Source organism: Peromyscus leucopus, chromosome 17 (assembly GCF_004664715.2).
Source record: "Peromyscus leucopus breed LL Stock chromosome 17, UCI_PerLeu_2.1, whole genome shotgun sequence".
Taxonomy (NCBI): domain Eukaryota; kingdom Metazoa; phylum Chordata; class Mammalia; order Rodentia; family Cricetidae; genus Peromyscus; species Peromyscus leucopus.
The window spans coordinates 55,843,991-55,867,492 of NC_051077.1; the positions used below are offsets into that span (position 1 = coordinate 55,843,991).

The 23,502-nt window shown below is 43.0% G+C and overlaps 1 pseudogene; it reads left to right on the plus strand.

Moving 5' to 3' along the window:
• The first annotated feature begins 21,850 nt into the window (after positions 1–21,850).
• Positions 21,851–23,089, plus strand: LOC114686970 (annotated as a pseudogene).
• The last annotated feature ends 413 nt before the right edge of the window (positions 23,090–23,502 follow it).

A 23,502-nucleotide genomic window follows, 5' to 3' on the forward strand; every position in this document is an offset into this window, starting at 1 on the left:
TAATTTTTTTTTTCCGAGACAGGGTTTCTCTATAGTTTTGGTGCCTGTCCTGGATTTCACTCTGTAGACCAGGCTGACCTTGAACTCACAGAGATCTGCCTTCTTTGCTTCCCGAATGCTGGGATTAAAGACGTGCAACACTGCTGCCCTGCTTGCATACCTGTAATTTTTTTAAGTGAAAAAAAAAAATCTTCAATAGCCTGTGCGTGTAAATGTTAAAACAATAGTTAAAGAGTTTGAATGAAGGTACCCTGTGTGCATGGAAAATGCAGTGCCACAGGTAAGCTGCCTTTCTTGGAGTTGTTGCCCATGGAGAACCCCAAACAAACAGCACATGCTATTGCTGCTGCTGTTAGTTGCTCACCAGAACTAGATGGTAAGACTCCATCACTGAAGACACTGCATGCTGTGCTTGGTGGTTGTGGAGAACTCAAGCTGAGACTGAGCTGGGAGCTTCATGGGTGATTATAGTGGCTGTGCAGGGTAAAGGGGAGAAGTGCTCTCTCCATAGCGTTGCTCAGTTCTGGACCCTCACACAACACTAGCAAAATGCCAGGCATCTTTTTCCAGGCAACTGTTAATGCTGAGACTCATGGCTGGGTGGGGTGTCAGAATAAGTGGCTGTTGCATGCTGAGCCCTAAATAAGACAGTGTTCATGAACACACACACACACACACACACACACACACACACACACACACACACACACACACACGGGTTCAGGGCTCCAGTGGAGCAGACAGAAACAGTGGAAGAGCTGCCCAGCACCTGTGATGACATCTGGGAGACCTGGACAGAATTTTGAACCCTTTGGTTCATGGTTCGGGGTGATAATGAGGTCCTGCCTGCTTCCCAAGGATTTATAGACAGTTAATATTAACTAGGTGGTGGTTGGGATCATTAGCCAGAGCCAAGCCATTTCTATAGCTCCTCCACTTTGGTTGAACCTTGATAATTCACATAACTATGGTAAATTGGTTCCTAGTCCTAAAGTAACTCAGTTTTTTTAGATGCTTGATTTCATTTCCCTAGGTGTTACCCAGCAATGGCCAGCCAGATGTTTGTCCACCCAACATTGACTATTCACTGGTTACCACAGGGGTCAACTGTATGAGCCTCAAAAGGAAGCAACATCCTTCCCTGCCCCTCCTGCTCTGTGAACTACAGGTCTCATTGCAGAGACACTCCTTGCAAGTCAGCACCAACCTGCACTGTGAGAAGTAGCTCCTTTCCTTATTTTTCAGTCTATGGTGATTTGACTAAAAACAGCCTTGTAGGCTCATATATTTGAATGTTTAGTCACCAAGAACTGGGATTCTTTGAAAGGGTTAGATTAAGAGGTGTGGCCTTATTGGAGGAAGCATACCCCTGGAGGTGGGCTTTGGAATTTCAAAAAATCAGGCCAGGTCCAATCTCTCTGTGCCTGCTTCCTGTGGATCAGGATATAGCTCTCAGCTACTGCTCTGGAGCCATGTGTGCCACCCTGCTCCCACCATGATAATGGACTAAGCCTCTGAAAATGTAAGCCATCCCCAAAGTAAATGCTTTCCTGTATAGAGTTGCCGTGGTCATGGTGTCTCTTCACAGCAACCGAACACCACCTTCCATTTGGTGGCCAGTAAGGAAGGGGAGTTGGTATGTGGACTCTCCAGTGTTGTTCCTCTGCTTCTTTCCCCCACCCTCACACTCCTGGTGGCCCTGGTCCCCTGGATTGAGACCACCACAGACCATCTCTCTACTGCCCTCCTGGATATACAGTGTTGAGTCAGCCTTGGGCAAGTGTGGCGATGCTTCCCCTTTTCAGGAAGCTTCATTTCTGAACATTCATCAGACACCTGTCAGAAACCCCGATGTTGGGTGGGGAAATCATTCTGAACTGTTAATCTGTCTAGAGGAGCAGTGGAGACATCTCTGCTCCTGAAGTGCCCTCTTACTGAACAGGGCTGTTGGTTGGGCCCCTTTCTTTACTTTTCTTTTTCTTTCTTTTTTTTTTTTTTATGGTTTTTCGAGACAGGGTTTCTCTTTGTAGCCCTAGTTGTCCTGGAATTCACTCTGTAGACCAGGCTTCCTTGACCTCAGAGATCCACCTGTCTCTGCCTCCATAGTGCTGGGATTGAAGGTGTGTGCCACCAGTACCAGGCTTTGGCTGGTTGTCTTTTAAGTATAGGCTTAAAAGTGCTTCTCATTGTGCTAAAAACATCTCTTCCATATATCCAGCCCTCTGGCAAGAGTGTTTATGGTTTTTTTTTTTTTTTTTTTTTTTGTTGTTGTTGTTGTTGTTTTCGAGACAGGGTTTCTCTGTGTATCTTTGCGCCTTTCCTGGGACTTGCTTTGGAGACCAGGCTGGCCTAGAGATCTGCCTGCCTCGGCCTCCCGAGTGCTGGGATTAAAGGCATGCGCCACCACCACCTGGCGAGTGTTTATGTTTTTAACCTAGACTTGTTTTTGGGTTCCAAAGCTTCTCCTATGACTCAAAGGCATGAGTCTCCTGCTTCTTCTACAATGTGTATTTTGGTGCAGATTACAAACAATGGTGATGTTAATATGTCCAAAACTTCTCTTTTTATATACTTAAAAAAAATGATGTAAGCTTCAGGGAGTTGTGACTTGGATCCAACTCCCACAAGTCAAACAGACTCCAAATAATTACTCCTGTCAATTAACAGCCTATGTTTCCCACTTGTTTATTCCTGAGGGGGGTCTGGGACTACCCATTAGTTATTATGCGGCACTGTTTACCATGCGAGAAAACTCATAAGGCACAACAAAACCCACTATAAAAGTTTATTAGGAGAAGGGGGAAACAGAAGAGGTGTGCTTAGGCCTACTGAAAGACTTGTGTAGGAAGGTGGGATTACAAAGAATCTGCCTTTTATGGACTCCCCCACCCCCACATGCACATATGGGCTTATGTAGCTACACCACACATGCTCATAAATTATGTGATCATGCTGCTTGCAAATTACATGACCATGCAGCACACAGATTATGTAGGATGTAAGGTCCCCAGAGTGACTTAAGTGTCTCCACAGTGGTCATAGGGACGTGGCTAGAAATCCTATCACTCCCCTCCCCCAACTAACAGCACCAAGGGCCTGGAAGTTTCAAATGTACTCTCAAAATTTCCCCCTACAGTCTTTACCTTCTATCCTAGGTCTCTGTCTGTCCCAGAAGGTTTCTAATCAACTGTAGACTACAGACTGCTCCAAGCACACCATTCCTAGATGCTGTCAAATTTCCTGTCATCCAGAGCCTCTGTATCCCAGAATGCTCCAAAGCGGCTAGCTCCAGGTGGTCCTGCAGAACCTGGGTTGCAAGCAAAACAGATGCCCTCCAACCTGCATTCATCTCCCCCTTCCCAGGTTTGACCAATATTCCAGCCTCCCTGGGCTCTCCTCTCACACTAGGAGGCCCCAGTTTCTGCAGGAAATATTTACAGAAGAGGCTACATCACTCCTTATCATCAGCAAAAAGCTGGAATATCAGATCTCAAAAGGGACAAATGGCTACCTGAGGTGCCTATTAACACATCAAAGTGGACGATGCTGCTCTCAGCAGCACTCAGTACTCATGGTTCCTCCCATCACTCGGCCCCCTACCCCAAACCTCTATCTCCCAGGTGCTGACCTGCTTTCCTTCCTCCAGCTGCTCTTCTATGTATAACTCCACCATTTTGGCTATGCTTCCTCTTAGTCCCTGGCTCTCCCCCACTTTCTCTCTCTTGATTTCCCCACTCTCTCTCCTCTCATGGCTCCATTCAGTCTACTTGTCTGGTTCAGCCTGGGCCCTTCTAGATATTTCTGAATGTTTTCTCCCTTATATCTAAAATAAAACCTTCTTAACCATACCTAGGAGTGATCATGTCCTCATTTTTTATTCAACATTTTGTTTGCTTCCCATCTGTGCTGCTTGAGTTTTCTTCTGGATGTGGTAAGCACTCAGTAGGATGATGTTTTGGGATCTAGTGATTCTATTCATGGCTTACTATGTATTTCACTTGTATTACTTTTTAAATTTTTATCTGTATGTGTCTGTGTGTACATGCATGCACATGTGCATGGCTTGCTGTGGGTGTTGAGGTCTGAGGACAAGTCACGGGGGTCAGTTCTCTTCCTTTTGTTTCTGGGGATGAAATTTAGGCATCAGGCTTGGCAGGCTCTCTCCAATCTCATCAGCCTCTATTCTTTTACTAATGTTTGCTTTATATTTCATAAATACACTCTTTCAAAACTCAAAATTGTGGCTGTTGTCACTCATGCTTCAGACTATACAGAACAACTGTGAAGTGATTCCACACTGGCTGGACTCTGGATGAAGGTGAGTGATCATTGAGCCCTTTGTTTATGCACATTTATCACACCTTTGAAAGTTTTCATGTATGAAGAGTCCTCCAAATAGAAGATAGTGAAGCTGGCAAGACTCTTCTCTCCATAAGAAACCTAAGGCTGGAGGAGAAAAATCTTTGAATGTCTGTTGTTCTGGCTAGTTTTGTGTGTCAATTTGACATAAGCTAGAGTCATCAGAGGAAGGAGCCACAGCTGAGGAAATGCCTCGATGAGATCCAACTGTAAGTCATTTTCTCATTTAGTGGTCAATGGGAGAGGACCCAGCCCATGCATGGTGGTGCCATCCCTGTCCTGGTCCTGGGTTCTATAAGAAGGTGGGCTGAGCAAACCATGGGAAGCAAGCCAGTAAGCAGCATTTTCCCATGGTCTCTGCATCAGCTCCTGCCTCAGGGATCCTGCCCTGTTTGAGTTCCTGTCCTAATATCATTCAGTAATAAACAGCAATGTTGAAGTATAAGCCAAATAAACCCTCCCAAACTTGCTTTTTTGACATGGTATTCTGTTACAGGAATAGAAACCCTAAGACAGTCAGCCCTGGAAAATGTCAGAATTTCTAATTGCTTTTAAATATATGAAAGATTTTATGGTTGGGAATTTTGGTGAGTATAAAACATGATCAAGGTTAGTAGCTGGGCACTTTTCTCTGTCCCACCCCCATCCCACAATCCTGCAGCCATTTATAGAATAATCACTCAGAGGTTTAATATTAATTACAAACTGATCTATGGCTCAGGCTTATTGCTAGCAAGCTCTAATATCTTTACCCATTTCTATTAGTCTATATTTTACCACGTGGCTATGGCATTACTAGTATGCTGGCATCTTGTTCCCTGGGCAGATGGATCATATTTTCCCTGACTCTGCCTTTCTTCTCCATCTATCTCTTGGATTTCCCACCTGCTCCATCCTGCCTTGCCATAGGCCAATACAGCTTTATTTATTAACCAATGGGAGCAACACATTCACAGCACACAGAAAGACCATCCCATAGCACTTTTCTGTCTAATCAAAGAGGAAGGTTTTTGTTTTAATATAGTAAAATTACATATAACAAAACAGTTATCAAGCAAGAATTACAGTTACAATATCTAGTCTATTTGTATTTGGCAAAATTAGAATATTCTATCATCTGTTTTGTATGTGTGAGTCTAAAGTTTCATATCTAACTTACCTTTTATCATAACCAAGGAAAACTATAATTATAACTAGTCTTCAACTCCAGCAAAGACCATAGAAGGATATTATCTGAGTAAACAGCAAGTGCATTATAAACAACTTCCTAAATTCTTAAAATGACAGAGACATCTGGCTGCCTGGACAGTCATCCAATGTTCTTCTGTAATGTTGGGGCATCTATCTTCAGCCTATAGGCTTAGAGTCTCTAGCATACTTTTCAGTGAAGCAAGAAATTTGCAGGACTATTCTGTCTATTGGCAAAGTTTATCAGTCACTTTTCTCTGTGTCCTGTAGAATGTCTTGCAGATTTTTCTGTGATGCAGGAACCTGAAGGACCATCTTGCTCTGTTTTGGCAAAGTTCAGTAGTCATTTTCCCATGGTAGAGCAATTTCTTGCCCAAATGGCTAGCCTTTTCCACATTGTAAGCAAACTCCATAACGAGTTTCTTTGATGTCCATCATCCTCTTTGAAGTAATTGGTGCTGCCAGGAGTGGACATGTCCTACTGTCCAGAAAAGTCTAAGTTCTTAAAACATTTTAAATGCCATATTCTTTAGGTCTTTGAAGTGTTTGAAGATTATCTAATTGAAATATATTTTTGTATACCTAAAAAACATAACTAACATGACTATACGTTTATCATTGGTGACTGTTAATCTGTATTTCTTAATGATATATTACAATTTAAATGAGTTGCACAGACATAATACCTTAAACAAGAGTAGAAATATACAGTACAACAAAATTGACTTTAAATTTGCATTAATAAACCAAAATACATACCTATATAAAGTATTTTGAGATTAACAGTTGCTTTTTGGATTAAAGTAGATTCAATAGGATTATGGTCAAGTCCTGACTAGAGTAATCTGTGAGGCTAGATTATCTCAGCCAGCAGCCTTGAAGCCTTTCTGGATGTTCAGGAAACTGCAACAGAGGTACTCTGAAATGTTGGATCATCTGGGCCATCTGTTTTCAATGGAGATTTTTCAGGGGTCTCCTCTGATCAAACCATATTAACCTGGAAGCAATTCATAGGTTCTCATCTGTGGAATCAAAAGCAGAACATCTTTTCCAAAGCAACACATCCTTAGACACAAATTTTGAAGTCAAGGTACATTTAAAATATATATGTTGGTTTAGCTTAGCAGCCCCCATAATCAAATGTCTCTCTGCAGTGAAAAAAATTCCCAAAGACAACACAATAATAGATAGTATCTGTGTGTTTTCCAGCTTTTTATTTTCTTAACTCTTTCTTCTTTTTAAGGACTTTCTCTACCCCTTTTCTTTTCTCTCAAGCCTATGTATATTTTTAAACACATTGTAACCCATTTGGAGGTCTTTTTCTATTTGAGTCTGTTTTATTGTGTATCTTTAATCCTTTTCTGACCAGGAGAGTTTTTAAACTAAGCTGTGTGGCTAATGTGAAAACATGGCTTTGGCTGCTGACTCTGTCCTGCTCAACTTTTTAACATGGCATAGGTACCAATGAATCATGCTTACCTCCCCAATTCTGGGAAGCAGTATTGAGTAGCATATAGCTGTGTTTTTACGCCTATGGCTGTGCTCCCAAGCCTGCAGGCAGTGGCTGGGAGAAGCCTGTCTGTACCATGGCCTGTGGGCGAGACTGTGGAAATCTGCCACATTGCTTTGCTTATGGTGGCCGTTGGCCAGCTCCATCTCACAGGCAGCTGTCAGGAATGTGTCTCTATGATGCTGCTGGCATGAGACTAGGAAGCCCAGTGTGACTCCCTTCCTGTGCATTCAGAATCTTTATGCTTTCTTAGGTTTCTGTGTCTCAATGCCTGATGGTGGGCACCAAATGTAGCTGGACACTTTTCTCTGTCCTGGCCCATCCTGAAATCCCACAGCCGCTTATAAAGTAGTCACTCAGAGGCTTAATATTACAAACTGTTTGGTCTATGGCTCAGGCTTATTGCTAGCTAGCTCTGACATCTTAAATCAACCCATTTCTATTAATCTTTATTTTGTTACATGGCTGTGGCATTACCAGTCTGCCGGCATCTTGTTCCTTGGACAGCTGGATCATGTTTCCCCTGACTCTGCCTTTCTTCTCTCTTAGATTTCCCACTTGGCTTCATCCTGCCTTGCCATAGGCCAGCACAGCTTTATTTATTAACCAATCAGAGCAACACATATTCACAGCATACAAAAAGACCATCCCACAGCAAAGCTTCACATATATATATATATATTTTTTTTTTTTGAGACAGGGTTTCTCTGTGTAGCTTTGCGCCTTTCCTGGAGCTCTCTTGGTAGCCCAGGCTAGCCTCGAACTCACAGAGATCCACCTGGCTCTGCCTCCCGAGTGCTGGGATTAAAGGCGCGCGCCACCAACGCCTGGCAAGCTTCACATATTTAAATTTTTTCTTTGACATTATGAAAGGACTCATGCTGGAGAAAAATCCTATGTATGTGAGAAATGAATTAAGGTCTTCAGTTCCATCTTGGTCAGTGTGCTATTGGTGCCATAAGATACCATGGCCAAGGCAACTTAGAAAAGAAAGTATTTAATTGGGGGCTTACTTGGAAACTAAAGTTTCCAAGGGTGAATCCATGACCATCATGGCAGGGAGCATGGCAGCACAGAGGCAGCCATAGTGCTGGAGCAGTAGCTGAGAGCTTACATCTCTCATAAGCATTCATCAGAGAGGGAGTAGTTAGGAATGGGACGGGATTTTGAAACCTCAAAACTCAGCCACAATCTCTTCCAAACAGTTCCATCAACTGGGGAGCAAGCATTCAAAGTATGAGCCTATAGGGACCATTCTTATTTAAACCACCACAAGATCCATTTAAAGACAAAAATGATGCACCGAGAAGATAAACTCTACATGAATAAAATACTAGATTTTGTGTCCCAATAAAACACACAATAATTCCAAACAGAGACCATATATGAATGTTACTGAAACCCTAGCAGGTTTTAACTACAGTGGAATTTATCTGATCGCTCCTATTGAAGGAATCCTATGAATTTCAGTGTGCTGAATCCCTATGCACATCAACACAAAATCCTGCTTTCCTATGAACATACTAGTCCAAGTTTGTTTCATTGTGATTCACTCATTTGTCTTTAATGAAGGTGCTTCCTGGGCTTTGTATTGGAGACAATCTATAGTTTTGAAAAAATACTTAAGTATTATTTAAAATGATAAGATATGGAAAGACTAGGTTTCATTTTAACATGAAATCAACATGCTTGCACTTCTCAGTGATAAGTGTAGTTTCCATATTGTCTTTCCCGTCTCTTATGGGAGAAGTACAATTGTGTGTTGTGTCACAATATCCATCAACCAAGCTTCAATAATATGCCAAACCTGTGGGTACCACTTTATGACTTGTATAGATATAAAGATGTCTGAGGACAAAGCAATGTCTACTCTGTTTACTCACTGCACGTGTCTGCTGCTGCTCTTGCAGCTACAGTCCTCCAGTGGTAGCAGCTCCTCTGGCCTTTCAATGTGAACTAAACAGTGGCAACTCTAGGAATTCAGACCTTCACTGCCAGAGTGTCTGAGGCTGGGTTCATCTCATATTTGCATGTGGGTACCAAGTCTCAGTGGCACACATAAGAAGAAAGCACTTTGACTCATCCATATATTGTTCCCTCACTGTTATTGTTCAAAGTGTGTTTTAGTCAGTCTTCTTTTGCTGTGAAGAGACACCATGACCACAGCAACTCTTATAAAAGAATGCATTTAATTGGGACTTGTTTACAGTTTCAGAGGTTTAGTCCATTATCATCTGAGAGTTCTACAACCAGATCCACAGGCTGTGGGTAGAAAGAGACATCAAGCCTAGTTTAGGCCTTTGAAACCTCAAAGCCCACCCCAGTGGCACATTCCCTCCTACAAATCCACACGTAACCTAACAAGGCCATGCTCTGAATCCTCAAGTAATGTTATTCCCTAATGACTAAGGATTCAAATATATGAGCCTATTAGGGCCATTCTTTTACAGACCTCCACATATCTGATCCATAAGCATAATGTAGAGAGATTAGGTTTGAACTGGTCTTTTGAAAACTTAAAACCCATTATCAGTGATACACCTCCAATCCTTCCCAAACAATTTCACCAGTGGGACCAAGCATTCAACTCTGAGCCTGTGGGGGACATTCTCATTCAAACCACTAGGAGCTGCTGCACAAGTAACTCAGAATTTAGCTAAACTACTGGGAGCAGATTGAAAATTACATTGTACCTACAAATCACAGAGTTCTGGACAAGTAGAGCGCATGAATCAGACTCTAAAAGAGGCCTTTACCAAGTTAACCATGGAAACTGGTGGTGATTGGGTGGCTTGCCTTCCTTTTGCCCTATATCAGGTCTGAAATTCCCCACATACCCTCGGACTTACCCTCTTTGAGATTATGCTTGGCAGACCTTCCCCTATACTTCCCAACCTATGGGCTGACTTGCTCACTGAGTTTAATGATACTAATTTGCTTGCTTCCCTGGAGGTGGCAGCCTTGGTGCAGAAAGATATCTGGTCACGGTTGTGCACATTATAGGAGACAGCCCCACCTCCAACCCTACATCAGTTCCATCCCTACATCTGGCAACACTAACATAAGACGCTAGAGGCTCACTGGAAGGGACTTTACACCATGGTGCTGACCACCCCAACCACCATTAAAGTCGACGGGATCACTGCTGGATTCACCCCTCCCAAGCTTGAGCAGTGGACCCAGAGCTGACTGAAACATTAGGACCAAGACCAGACAACACCAAGCCCTGGTGAAACTGGACAGTAGAACCAGACTTCAATAACTCCCTAAGGCTCAAATTGAAGGTTAAACAACTAGATGGAAGTCCTCTTTCTTATCTTGCTCCTAGGTCCCCTGGGACTAAGCGGAGCCACTGATAATCCACATTAGCCCTTCAACCTGACTTAGATGGCCATAAATGTATATACTGATATTCTTAGCCAAATCTCCCAGGTAGCCCTTTTTAATACCTGGTATCCAGAACTAAACTTTGACCTGGGGCTCCTCTTTTCAGATCAGAAGACATGGCAATTAGTGTACAGTTATTTCTATGTCTGTCCTGGTAGTAAGCAGAAAAGGGGCACATGTAGGGGGACATCTGATATCTTCTGCAGATCCTGGGGATGTGAGAGCATGAATGACATATACTGGATACCACCTAACCAAGGTGACTCCATTAGGATGAATAGGAGCTCTAAGCAAGTGATCATGAGAGGTCACAGGAAAGCTATTACCTGTGGCAAGACTGGCCTCCCTTTTTGCAATCTCATTAAGATAATCTTCACTGAGGCAGGAAAAAAAAAGGAAAAGATGACAGATTGGATGCTGGGGAATAAGACTTTTCACAGACTCCTACCTGGGGGCCCTTTTTATCTTGTGGCTTATGCAACAGTCATATTTTCTACCTCAAGTGGTAGGACCTAATAAGGTTCTCCAGCCCCCAGCCAAACCCAGTATACTTCTCCAGTCCCCAGCCAAACCAAGTATACTTGTTCAGTCTCCAGTCAAACCCAGTATTGCTGTGGGATGCCTTTCTGTATGCTGTGAATATGTGTTGCTATGATTGGCTAATAAAGAAGCTGCTCTGGCCTATGGTGAGTCAGATTATAGCCAGATGGGAAATCTGAGAGACAGGAAGAAGAAAGGCAGAGCTGGGAGAGACTCCAGGCTGCCAACCAAGGAACAACATGCCAGCAGACCAGTAAGCCATAGAACATGTGGCAAAACATAGATTAATAGAAATCAATTTAAGATATAAGAGCTAGCTAGCTGCCATGGACCATACAGATTGTAAATAGTACAAACCTCTGTGTGTTTACTTGGGTCTGAGAGGCTGTGGGAATGCAGGTGAGTGAGATTTGTCTGGACTGCCATGGGCTGGGTGGGACAGGAGAAAACTTTTGACTACATTTGACTGCCCAATGTGTTGGCTTGAATTTCCACGTAAAACCTGACAGAACTTAAGAGATTCTAAAATGGAGCCAAAAACAGCTTCCTACTTCATGTCTCATGTGGGCTACAGTACAGAAGACTTCATGGTATAGAGATGCTGCAGCATTTGGGCTTGAACACAGCATGGCAGATTCCTGCATAGGTACACAGAGTTGTCTTCAAGCTGTGCAGCATGCTGCAATGACGGATTTAGCTTTTACTTGTACAGACAAAAAGGGTTTTTGGGCCAGCTGCATGCTACCTGAAGGCAGCATGGACCCCAGAGTTGGCAGGGTAAGCATGACTCTCCTGGGTACCTCTGACATGTTGGGAAGCTGAAAGGCATAGAGTCAGTAGCCAGGGCTGCTGCTTGAATTTTAGCCATGCAGCAGTTTGCAATGATCAAAAAAGGATTATAGATACACAAAAGACAGATTCAGCTGAAATAAATCTCTAAAGATTTACATTATATATAAAATGTATATAGGCTTGGAAGAGAGAAGAAAAGGATAGACAGTTATATAAAGAAATACATAATTAAAAAAATAAAGTCTTTAAAGAGATGGTAAAAATAATATAAAAATAAGCCACATAAAATGGAAATCACACAGAGAGTCTGTATTATATTGTCTTTGGGATTTTTAACTGCAGAAAGTCATTTGAATGTAAAGGCTGCTGAGCTAAACCAATATATATTCGAATGGGCCCAGAACTTTATTCCAAAGGAATTTTTATAATCATGCCAAGTGGAGGGGCCAAGGACCTCCCTCTTGCTGGATATACCCAGGTGTAGACCCTTACAAACACCTGGTACTCAGGCTCATGGTCCAATCAACCTCTTATGCAGTTCTGTTTTGTATAACCACTAGGAAACCTAGATGGGCTCCAACAGGTCCCCCTTGTTTATATTTAAGAGTTCCCGGGCTGGAGAGATGGCTCAGAGGTTAAGAGCACTGCTTGCTCTTCCAAAGGTCCTGAGTTCAATTCCCAGCAACCACATGGTGGCTGACAACCATCTGTAATGAGATCTGGTGCCTGTGGGGATATGTGCAGACAGAACATTGTATACATAATAAATAAATAAATCTTTAAAAAAAAAAAGAGTTCCCCATTAAAAGCTTACATTAATCTCCATAGCTGTCACACCTCCCAGTGAAGGAGTAGAGGATGATAAAGATGGGCAGTCCTTTTTGGAATTGGTCTAAGATGACTACAGCAGTCTTAATTGTATCAAGCCCTTTTTAAATCAAAAACCTCTTGATGCAAATCTATCAAACTCAAAGAATCACTTAACTTCATCATTAACATTAACAAGTTAACATAATTCTGACATAAATATTGCTATACATAAATACAATTCTCTCAGTCTTTCATCTTAAAGCAAGCTCTTAATAGTAGAGTCATATGAATTTCTTGCTAACAAAACATAGGATAGCTGGATGGTGGTGGTGCATGCCTTTAATCCCAGCACTCGGGAGGCAGAGGCAGGTGGATCTCTGTGAGTTCGAGGCCAGCCTGGGCTACAGAGTGAGTTCCAGGACAGGGTCCAAAGCTATCACAGAGAAACCCTATCTCGAAAAAAAAAAAAAAAAAAGGATAAACTTCTGATGTATTGACATCAAACTTAAATACTTCCTTAACTTCATCAAACCATGGTACATCAATATCAATAGGTTAACACAATAACGCTAACATAAACATTACTATACACAATTATAATTCCTACAAACATACATTCGAAGGCAATACTCTCAATATAACCATTAACACTTTAGCAAAACAAACCAAAAGCAATTTCTTAATAGAACTATGAAAACATAACATTAATCCATTCAAGTAACAAGAAAATATTTTTTAAATTAAAAAGTCTGAGGAATATTAACTCTCCTTTTCTTTATAATTTTTTAACTAAATTTTGAGCCTAGTTAGAAAAAACCCAAACATCTCTCAACAGTTCCATTTTTACATAAACAGTTCCATAAATTATCAGAGTTGCAAAGGCCAGTGTAACACCAACGGGTTGGAAAAGGTGCCGTTAGAAGAACTAAATCTATTCTCTTTCTTTTTGAATGTATTTCTCCATCTTCAGCAGCACTTTATTTGCTTTTTTTAAAAATTTAATGCCAAATGTTGTTTATTGAAGGAGGGAAAAGGTCTTAAATACAGGTTTACAGCATGTGTGCTGCCAGCCCTGTATACATCTCCTTTTCTCTCTTTGTGTAGAGCTAGAGCAACTGTTAAAAAAAAGAGATCTCTTCTAGATGTTAAGGTTTATAAACTAGTCCTATTGAATGTAAATTTAAATGAGAAATGTAAAAAGATGTTGTGTAGGCTTAAGTAAGACTTGGGTAAGGTTTATAAAGTAGTCCTGTAGAATGTAAGTTTAAATAAGAAATATAAATACCACTCCTCACATGTGTCAGCTTCTTGATGCTCAGTGTGCCAGTCACAGTGGCTGCTGCTATTGCTGCTACAGTCCTCTAGTAGATAACAGGCCCTCTGGCCTAAATTGTGGCAATTCTAAGGATTTTTCAGGCCTTCACTGACAGAGTGTGAGTGCTGAGGCATCCAGTTTTGTGCACAGAGCAGTTTTTGGATTCTCGGACTCTGCATGACGCCATGAACATCATTGAGCTCCTCAGCTCCACCATGTACCTCATCTACTGTCTCTTTTCCTTTTTTAAAACTGTTGCTGCCTTTAAGCCACAGCTGTCCTAATCCGTAACTGCAACTCCACAGCTGCCAGGAGCGGCTGTGGCAGCTGGAAGTGGTCTGTTCCCTCAGGCACCAACTCTTTCAAAGCTACCAAGTGAACTTATCTAAAGCTCTGTCCCTCTAAAGAACTCGAGATTCAAAAGTTGAGGTGGAATTCTGCTCCTCAGAGAGGCTGAATAGCAAGTTCCTCACCTCCTCTCCTTGTCCATGTCTCCCAAAAACCCCTCGTCCTTCTCTTTACCCCACTTAAAAGTCCTCCACCTGGCTCCTCTCTACCACTTCCTGTCAGCTAGTTGCTGACTCAGCCTCCTGACCACAGGTTAATTTTATTTAATCAAACAAATGTAACACATCTTTGCATTATTAAACAGATGTTCCAGAGCGTAAACAAAAGTAACACACCTTAAAATAATATTCTATAATAACTGTCATTGCAAATATACACTTTATTGATTCTGTTCTTTTACACATTTCTCTGTAGTGTCATTCTGGCAACAGGATGGTATATAGAGAAACAGAATTGGTTGTTGATCATGTTCTTTCCTTGGCACAGTTCTGCTGTGGTACTGGTGGAATTCTTCTGTAGGGTACACCATCCTATGCTATGGATCTTGTGTGCTGTGTATACCACACAGCCGAAGTAAATGACTCTAACAAAAGCTTGCTTTATTTTTCAGTTCTGCTGTATTTAAATAGTAGGTTTTAAGGGATTATTAAGTCCAGTCAGCAACATCAGAGAAAAGGTACTGAGTACTCCATGGAGCCAAATATAGGGGCAAAAGCCTTAGAGAACAGGGAAATAGGAATAGCCACCTTACCTCACCACACTGCAGCTTCCAAATGTGAGATATTTCCTGTCTACCCATGCCTTTATATGCCTTGTTTTTCTGCCCTTTAATTGGCTCTTAGCCCAGCTACCTCACTTCCTTGTCACTGCCTGTCTGTACAGACCTCCAGGTCTCTATGGTTGGTACTGGGATTAAAGGCATGTGTGACCACACTTGGCTCTGTTCCCTAGTGTGGCCTTGAACACAGAGACCCTGCCTGCTAAGTGATCAGATTAAGGGTGTGTGCTGCCTGACTTTATTTACTTAAAATGGTTGGCCTTTCCTCCCTGGTCTCCAGGCAAGCTTTATTTATCAAAGCACAAATAAAATATCACATTTCAGCACAAATAAAATGTCACCACAGTACATGAACAATGAACTAATTAGGGAAAATCCCTTATCCCCTATAGCTATTGGAGACTGAGGTCTTTTGGCATTTGGCATTGATCTAGCATCTTAGTTAGGCTTTCTACTGCTGTGATGAAATACCATGACCACAAGGCAAGTTGAGGAGGAAAGGGTTTATTTGGCTTATACTTCAGCATTGCTGTTTATCACTGAAGGAAGTCAAGGACAGAAACTCAAAAAGGGCAGGAAACTGGAAGCAGGAGGTGATTCAGAAGCCATGGAGGGGTGCTGCTTACTGGCTTGCTTACCCTGAATTGTTCAGCCTGCTTTCTTATAGAATCCAGGACCAGCAGCCCAGAGATGGCACCACTCAGTACAACTGACCCTTATCAACTTGACACACAAACACCACACTATTGTTAGAATTCTGCTCTCTAGCTGCATGACTGCACATGTAAGCAAAGGGTCTTTCATCTCATGTCATCAGTGTGCGCCCTGGTGATCACATACATGTTTCATGGTCACATAATCAGTGCATGCATGGTGTGGCTCTGTAAGCCCATCTGCACCTTGAGAGCCGTGACTCAGACCCCACCCTCTCTCTCTGCTCTGCTCTCTCTCCCCACACCATCGTCCCTCTCTCTGCATGTGCTTTCCTCCCCAGGCCTGGTTCTCTTGTCTCCCCCCTCCTCCTAATAAAGCTCTCTGCTACCAGGTAGCATGGCCATGGCTCATGACCTTTCTGCCAGTAACCAGTGCCATCACCAGCGCCGTTTATCATTTATTACAACTATTAAGCCACAACCCTTCCTTTCTTATTCATCCTCAAGATCTTAAATAATTTTAAAGGTCCCATAGTCTTTACAAATTCAAACACATTAAATTTCAGTCCCTTTTAAATAGCCAAGCTCTTTAAAAATCCAAAGTCTTTTAGAATTCAAAGTCTCTCAACTGTGGGCTCAAGTAAAATACTTTCTTACTTCAAGAGGGAAAAATTGGGGCACAGTCACAATCAATTCAAAGTGAAACAAAATTCTAACCATTCAATATCTGGGATCCACTTATGATCTTCTGGACTCCTCCAAAGGGCTTGAGTCACTTCTCCAGATCTGCCCTCTGCAGCACACACAGCTTGTCTTCTAGCCTCTGGCTGGCTCCACTCCATTGCTGCTGCTGTTGGTAGTGGTCATCCAATGGTACTGGCATCTCTAAAACACTGGAATCTTCTGCTGCAACGGGGCTTCACTTTCACCAGTAGCCTCTCATAGACTCTCCTCATGGTGCCTAGCCTCAACTCCTCTGCATGACCCCTTCAGTCCTGGGCCTTCAACTGTCACTGAGGCTGCACCTTCACCAATGACCCCTCCTGACCAAGTCTCACCTGCTCTCCATGACCCCTTTATGTCTTCAAAACCATTACAACCAGGGTGGTACTTATACACTACCAAGTCCAGCTGCCAGCATGAGGTATAACCTTGGCTGCCTCTAAGAACACAGGCTCTTGGAGCTCTCTGGAAACACTTCTCAGAAAATTTTACCTCAGTGATGTTGGTCTCTTCTTAATTATTGCTAATTTCTTAAATCCAGTTGGCCAGCCTCAAGTATCCCAGCAAAGCAAAATTTTGCTTTAGCTGTTCTGGTATCTTGTTAATCACAGCTGATTCTTTAGCCTCAGCTAGCCAGAACCTCGGGATCTTAATTCAAAATGGTAAATGGCCCTGGTAGAGTCTTTAAACTTCCCTCTAAAACTTTGCAAGCTAGGCCTCCATCTTCTGCTCTGCTCTTAAAATTCTTATCTTCTAAGTTCCTACAGAACATTCCACTGAGGTCTCAACACTCAATGTTTTTTTTTCTAGCCCAAAGTTCCAAAGTCCTTCCACAATCCTCCCAAACACATGATCAGGTCTGTCACAGCAATACCCTACTACACTGATATCAATTTGTCTTAGATGGGTTTCTTTTGTTGTGATGAAACAACATGACCAAGAAGGAAGTTGAGGAGTAAAGTGTTTATTTGGCTTGGCTTAAACTGCAGCATTACTGTTTATTAATGAAGGAAATCAGAATAGGAACTCAAACAGGGCAGGATCCCCAAGGCAGGAGCTGATACAGAGGCCTTGGAGGGGAGCTGCTTACTGGCTTGCTTCCCATGGCTTGCTCAGCTTGCTTTATTATAGAACTCAGGACCACCAGCCCAGGGATGACATCAGTCACCATGGGCTGGGTCCTCCCCTATTGGTTACTAAATGAGAAAGTGCCTTATAGATGGATCTCAAGGAGGCATTTCCTCAGTTGAGGTTCCTTCCTCTGATGACTCTAGCTTGTGTCAAGTTGACATACAAAACCACCCCAGTGCATACAGTCAATAGGGTGTGTAACTTATCTGGTTCCTTAGGGCTGCTTGGAAGCCTCTACCCACCTAATCCAGAGTGTGATGTTATCTCAAACCATAAGAGCCTGTTGGAGCAAAGCAAGCAGGGATCTACATTCTAGCACATTATTATTGCTGTGCCAGAAAGTAAAGTGAGAATAATGGTAATGAAGAAACTAACCATACAGCAGAAGACTAAAAATATGCCTCAAAATCTACATTAAACCTGTGCTCAAAAGAGTCATATGTCCACGATGGGTTGATCTTTGAGTTCTGTGGTATAGCCTCACAAGGTTACTGGTATGTGGAGGGCTCATTTTGTGCCTGTTGAAGAGTTAATATTCTACACAGAGTTGTGCTGGTCTCTGGGAACTAAAATTCACAGAAGTTCCATGTTATACTCAAATGATTACACTCGCAAAGTTTGATGTATATGAAAATAAAGTAGTTTTTCAGCCAAAAATTGCAGTATCTTTTTTGAAGCCAGGGAGTTTCTTGGGTAGTTCTACTACAATCAACCCAGGTTTTATTTCATCCATCTCTATAAAGCAAAGCAATTGGTGCTGGTAAAACTCTTTTTAGGCTTGTAACATCTGAATTCATAGAATATAGCCACACTTTAATTTCAATTTTCAACATGATTCTAGAGCTTGGTGGCCACATGAAAATGCACACAGGTGCCTGCCGGGACAGCTGTTAAGAGCATTACTGCTCTTCCAGAGGACCTGAGTAATTCTGAGCACTTGTGTCAGGCAGGGAGTGGCATTATTAGGAGGTGTGCTGGAGTAGGTGTGACTCTGTTGGAGAAGTGTGTCACTTGGGATGAGCTTTGAGGTCTCGGAAGCTCAAGCTATACCCAGTGTGACTGTCACTTCCTGCTGCCTGAGGATCCAGATGTAGGACTCTCAGCTCCTTCTCCAGCACCATGTCTGCCTGCATGCTGCCATACTCCCCGCCACAATGATAATGGACTAAACCTCGGAACCATAAGCCATCACCTCAATTAAATGTTTTCCTTTATAAGAGCTGCCATTGTCTCTTCACAGCAATAGAACCCAAACTAAGACATCCCGCCAATGCCTGAAGTTACTGGTAGGTGACATCAAATTACCAGTATGAGGATCCTTATTCAGCAGCTACAGATGGCCACCTCAGGGTCACTTAACAGAACATGTAAACTGGTTAAAAATTTTCCCATATAGACGTTTTGTTTCTCTCTTAATCCATAACAGTTGTTTATTTTTCTAAACAATAGCAACCACTGTTGATGGAAATATCCAAGTTATGAAATGTATAATTTTCAGCTTTAGCCCTAAAATCCCCAAATTTAGTAAAAACAAAAAGCAACAAGGAAAAATGCTTTTATTTTACATGTAACAGAAAAACGAAGGCACCTGGAGTTCATCAGAGATGCCAGGCTCAAACCAAACTTTTCTAGGTTTTCCTTCTCTTCTGGACCCTAGATTTTATGCAGTAGCATAAAGCCTTGGTGATTTGTGTATGAGTGGCCCCCACAGGAACTGCTCCACTGCTTGTAGGAGCACAGACTCGTGCAGCCACTATGGAAATCAATACGGTGGTTCCTCAGAAAACTGGGAATTGATCTATCTCAAGATTCAGGCATACCATTCTTGGGCACATACCCAAAGTATGCTCCATCCTACTGCCAGGACACTGGCTCAATTATGTTCACAGTGGCTTTATTCATAAGATCCAGACACTGGAAACAACCTAGATGTCCCTCAACTGAAAAATGGATAAAAAAGTGGTTCATTTACTCAATGGACTATTACCAACACTTAACAATGTGCTGCCACCAGGGGCCATGTTGGTGTCCATGGCCTGTGTTGCTGCTGGAGGCCATGTTGATGTCTGTGGTGGTTTGAAAGAAAATGGCCCCAATGGGAGTGGTTAGGAGGTGTGGCCTTGTTGGAATAGATGTGGTCTTATTGGAGAAAGTGTGTCACCATGGAGGTATATACTGAGGTTTCTTATATGCTCAAACCATGTCCAGTGAGACATTCTACTTCCTGTTGCCTGCATATCAACATGTAGCAGCCTCCTCTCCAGCACCATGATGATAATGAACTAACTTCTGAAACTGTAAGCCACCAGCTCAATTAAAAGTTTTACTTGATAAGAGTTGTTGTGGTCATGGTGTTTCTTCACAGCAATAGAAACCTTAACTAAGACAATGTCCATGATCTGTACTGCCACCATGTTGAGGTCAGTGATCCATCCTGAATGCTGGAGGACATGTGAATGTCCATGGTCCATGCTGTAGTCAGAAACTATGTGGAAGTCCATGAGCCAGCTGTGGCTGATTGTAAAGGGCAAGGAAGCTTCCTTTGCAGTGATATCCATGACTGCAGTTCACAGTGGAGAATGAGAGACATTTAGAAGGCTTCTGTGACAACCTCTCCAATCTCCCAAAAATAAGAAACAGTATAGATAAAAAGCCACCTAAGAAAACTCTTAAGAATTGTGGTAGGGATGCTGAAGTGTAGTTCTTCACAGTTGATGGCTTCTTGTGGTGGTGTGGGTGGGGAATAACTCAGTTTCCTTCAAGAGGCTGGCCACTGGGAGTTTGACCATCCTCCAGTGAATATATGGGCAACACAAATTAGACTTGTTAATTTTCTTTCTTTTATCTTCTTTGGAGGGGGCACAAGGGTAGGGGTTGGTACTGGGAGGACTGGAAGTGATTGTGATCAGGGTGCATTATGTGAAATTCCCAAATAATCAATAAAAATATATTGAGAAAAAAGGAAAAAAAACCCATGAAATTTGCAGGCAAATATATGGAACTAGGAAAAAAATCATCCTGAGTGAGGTAACCCTGATCCAGAAAGAAAAGTAAGGTATGTACTCACTTATAAGTGGATATTAGCTGTAAGTTAAAGAATAATCATGCTAAAATCCACAGATCCAAAGAGGCTCAGTAACAAGGAGGGCTCTAGGGGGGACACATGGATCTTGATGGGAAGCGAAATAGATTTTGCAGATGGACTTAGGGTGGATGGAGATAGAAATAGGAAGAATCAGGTGCAGGGGTGGAGGGAGAAAAATACTGGGAGAGATGACTGGAATCAGAGGCAGTTCAGTGGAAACTCTCTGGAATCTACTGAGGATGACCCTAGCAAAGACTCCTAGTAATGGAGGATTTAGAGCCTGAACTGGCTATCTTCTGTAACCAGGCAAGGATTCTAGTGGTAGGACTGGGACACCAATCCAGCCACATAACCTTCGACCTGTCATGCCTGTAAGATATGCTGGGGCAATGGTACCGCAGAATTTGTGGGAGTGGCTAACCAATGACTAGTCTAATTTCAGGCCCATGCCACTAGAGGGAGCCTGATACTGCCAGGAACAGAAGGCTGGATAGCTGCAGACCTATGGTAGAATCAAACACCACTGGGGGGAAAAAAAAAGAAAAAGGAAAAGGAAAAAATAAAGAAAGAAGGAAAGAAAGAAAGAAATATTTTCTAATGATGTTCTGCTATACTCATAGTTTGGTGACTAGTTCAGTTATCATCAGAGATGCTCTCTCCTGAAGCTGGTGGGAGTGGATTCAGAGACCCACAGCCAAACATTAGGTGAAACAACGAGAGACCAGGTAGGAGGTTTCCATCAGGTCCCTCCTCTCACAGCTTGGAGAACCCAGGGAAGAGGGCTAGGATGACAGGAGCCAGAGGGGTAGATAATACTGGGGGAGCATAGCCTGTGGAATCAACTAAGTAGGGTTAGTGGAGGCCCACAGAGAACGAAGCAGCAATAGCAGAACCTGCATGGGTCTGAGCTAGGTCTACTGCATATATGCTATGATTGTTGGCATGATGTTTTTGGGGGAACTCCTGACAGTGGAAGTGTGGGTGACTCTTTTGCATGCTCTTGGGACCTTTTCCTCCTATTGAGTTACCTCACCCAGCCTTGATGTGAGGTTTTGTGCCTGTTTTTATTGTATCTTGTTCCATATTCAGTTGATGTCCCTGGGAGGCTTTCTCTCTTCTGGGGGGAGACTGGGGTAGGGAGTGGATCTAGGGAGGTTGGAGAGGACTGGGAGGAGTGGAGGGAGGGGAAACTATGGTTGGATTGTATTGTGTGAGAGAAGAATAAATAAACATAAAAAAGAATGGTAGCTCTCTGCTCCTCCCTGTTCCAGAGACAGTCGCATCTATTTGTGCAGTGCCAGCCTTGTCATTCCTAAGACATGATGGTAAATATTAAGGTGAACAGATTTGGCTGAATTGGACACCTGGTTACCAGGGCTGCCTTCCAGTCTGGCAAAGTGAACATAGTTGCCATCATTGACCCCTTCAATGACCTCAACTACATGGTTCCAGTATGACTCTACTCATGGCAAGTTCAACGGCACAGTCAAGGCTGAAAATGGAAAGCGTGTCATCAACGGGAAGGCTATCACCATCTCCCAGGAGCAAGATCCTGCCAACATCAACTGGGGTGAGGCTGGTGCTGAGTATGTTGTGGAGTCCACTGGTGTCTTTACCACCATGGAGAAGGCTGGGGCCCACTTGAAGGGTGGGAACAAAAGAGTCATCATCTCTGCCCCTTCTGCTGATGCCTCCATGTTTGTGATGGGTGTGAACCATGAGAAGTATGACAATTCACTTAAGATTGTTAGAAATGCTTCCTGCATGACCAACTGCTTAGCACCTCCTGGCCAAGGTCATCCCTGACAATTTTGGCATTGTGGAAGGTCTCATGACCACAGTCTATGCCATCACTGCCACCTAGAGGACTGTGGAAGGCCCCTCTGGGAAGCTGTGGCATGATGGCCAGAACATCTGATCCATGCATCCACCAGTGCTGCCAAGGCTGTGGGCAAGGTCATTGCAGAGTTGAATGGGAAGCTCACAATCGTGTGTCAATCGTGGATCTGATGTGCCACCTGCAGAAAGCTGCCAAATATGATAACATCAAGAAGGTGGTGAAGCAGGTATTGGAGGACCCACTAAAGGTCATCCTGGGCTATACTGAGGACAAGCTTGTCTCCTGTGACATTAACAGTAACCCCCACTCTTCCACCTTTGATGATGGGGATGGTATTGCTCTCAATGACAATTTTATAAAGCTCATTTCCTGGTATGACAATGAATTTGGCTACAGCAATAAGGTGGTGGACCTCATGGCCTACATGGCCTCCAAAGAATAAGAAGCCTGCCCTGGGACACCCACCTCATCAAGGACAGAGCAAGAGAGACCCTTGGCTGCTGAACAGTTCCTGCCCCAACTCAGCTCCTGACACTGAACATCTCCCTCACAGTTTCCATCCCAGACCCCCAGAACAACAGGAGGGGCTTAGGGAGTCCTGCTTTCTTGAACATCACTGATAAACTTCACTGCACCACAAAAAATGGCATCCATAGGCTGATAGATTTGAATGCTTGGTCACCAGGGAGTGGCACTATTTGGAAGAAGTAGGAGGTGTGACCTTGTTAGAGGAAGTGTGTCACTGGGGATGGGTTTAGGCTTCAAAAGCCCAAGTCAGTCCCAGTGTCTCTCTCTTCCTGATGCCTGCAGATCCAATGTAGAACTCTCAGCTCCTTCTCCAGCACCATGTCTGCTTGCATGCTGCCATTCTCCCCACCATGATGACAATGGGCTAAACCCCTGGAATGGTAAGTCAGCTTCAATTAAATGCTTTACTTTATAAAAGTTGGTATGGCCATGGTGTCTCTCCACAACAATAGAACACTGAGACAGAAGTTGGTACCAGGAGTGGGGTATTGGTGTGACAGCCTGATCATGCTGCT